The 1535-nt window shown below is 47.8% G+C and overlaps 1 non-coding gene across 1 annotated transcript; it reads left to right on the plus strand.

The window, feature by feature from the left end:
• The first annotated feature begins 549 nt into the window (after positions 1 to 549).
• TRNAS-UGA lies at positions 550 to 636 on the plus strand. Its single transcript has one exon. It is a non-coding gene; the product is annotated as a tRNA-Ser (tRNA).
• The last annotated feature ends 899 nt before the right edge of the window (positions 637 to 1535 follow it).

Raw genomic sequence — 1535 nt, forward strand, 5'->3', positions numbered from 1 at the left:
GTGGACTAGGGAGAGAGCAGCTCTGCGAAGCTGGGCGTTCTGTGTGATTATGGAGGAACTGTAGTACTCGCCCCAAAATGCAAGCCGGGATAGATACTTAAAGAAAGGGGAGCGGTGGGCCTTCAAAAAGGAGCGAGGGAGTGATGGCAACCTTTTTCTATATGTTGCTCGTGAGCCGCCAAGTACCAGTATCGCAACAATACTGGCGTTAAAGGATCGGTCCTTCACTTGCGGATCGTTCGCGAGTCAAACTCGCTCTCTTGCCACGCCTTTGACTCACGAACTCGAGTCGGACTCATTCACTGTTGACTTTTTTGAGGATCGTTCGTTCTTCACTCTCTTGCTATTACCCGCAGGGAGCGCAGCAACCGACGGTGCATATTATCATATAGAAAGAAGCGAAGCGTAGCGATTCGTACTACCGGAAAAGTGTCGCTAACCGCTAGGCAATAGAGTCAGCTTACGGGGTGGGGCGCAAGCAAGCGTAGCGAATCACATAGAGTTGCCCCTACCTGCCAGCGCGCACATAGATAGGGCAGGCGAGCGCAGGGATGGATGTCTGAGCGGTTGAAAGAGTCGGTCTTGAAAACCGAAGTATTGATAGGAATACCGGGGGTTCGAATCCCTCTCCATCCGCGAGGTCATAAGTTCTCTCTTGCCTTATCTATAGATAAGAACGAATCTCCTCGACTCGACTGATATGATGGATGGAATGGGTAGAAGGTTGAGGTTATTGTGTGTTGATTTAGTTAGGACTTTGTCTCCCTTTCGTTATCTTCCGCCCCGGGTGGATGACCTGTGGGATCTAAGTCGAAGATCTCGGTGTCGTCCTGAGTGGTTGATAAACAACGATTGCAGTTTGATTTAGGGAGTCCCAACCCTGTGAAGCTTAACAGACAAATAAAACGATAGAGACTTCCGGGTATAGGGTGACGACCTTAATGAATCAAGTATTCAGGTGGCAGAGTTTTTAGTTACATAAGCGCTCAAATTCCTGAATACTTATTGCCCAAAAAATATGATCAACCCCAGGTACATTTATTAGGTTTTGATCTGAGGCAATCCTGGTCTGCAGGACCCAACACAAGTATTCATCCTTTCCAATCTGGAAAAGGTGTTGCCAAAAGCTTACCCTCTTCCACACAGATGCTACAGCCGCTATCACTTTTGCAGGAGGGGAATTACAGAGTTCGCCTCTCGAAATCTTGTTTGGTAAGCGGAATTTTGACCCAGCCGCCCTAGTGTTGCCTAACCGTTCGGCGGGAGATGTCGGATGCGAGATCTTTAGCTACTTGTATCAATTTGCCGCAGTGTGCTTAGATACAATGGGCTGGCAGCTGAGGCTTGGCAGGATGGGGGAGTTAATTAAGGTCGAGGGAGCAGGAAAGAGTTTGTTATTCGCTATTGGCTTAGTACGGCCTATACATAATAGGGCCATGACGGTTTTGGCAAGGCCTTGAACTTCATATATCCCTTTTTTACTCAATCCAGAATACCGATAAAGTCAGATTGAATCATTTTGTCGACCTTCCCTT

Source organism: Hordeum vulgare, chromosome 4H (genome assembly GCF_904849725.1).
Source record: "Hordeum vulgare subsp. vulgare chromosome 4H, MorexV3_pseudomolecules_assembly, whole genome shotgun sequence".
In the NCBI taxonomy this organism is placed as follows: domain Eukaryota; kingdom Viridiplantae; phylum Streptophyta; class Magnoliopsida; order Poales; family Poaceae; genus Hordeum; species Hordeum vulgare.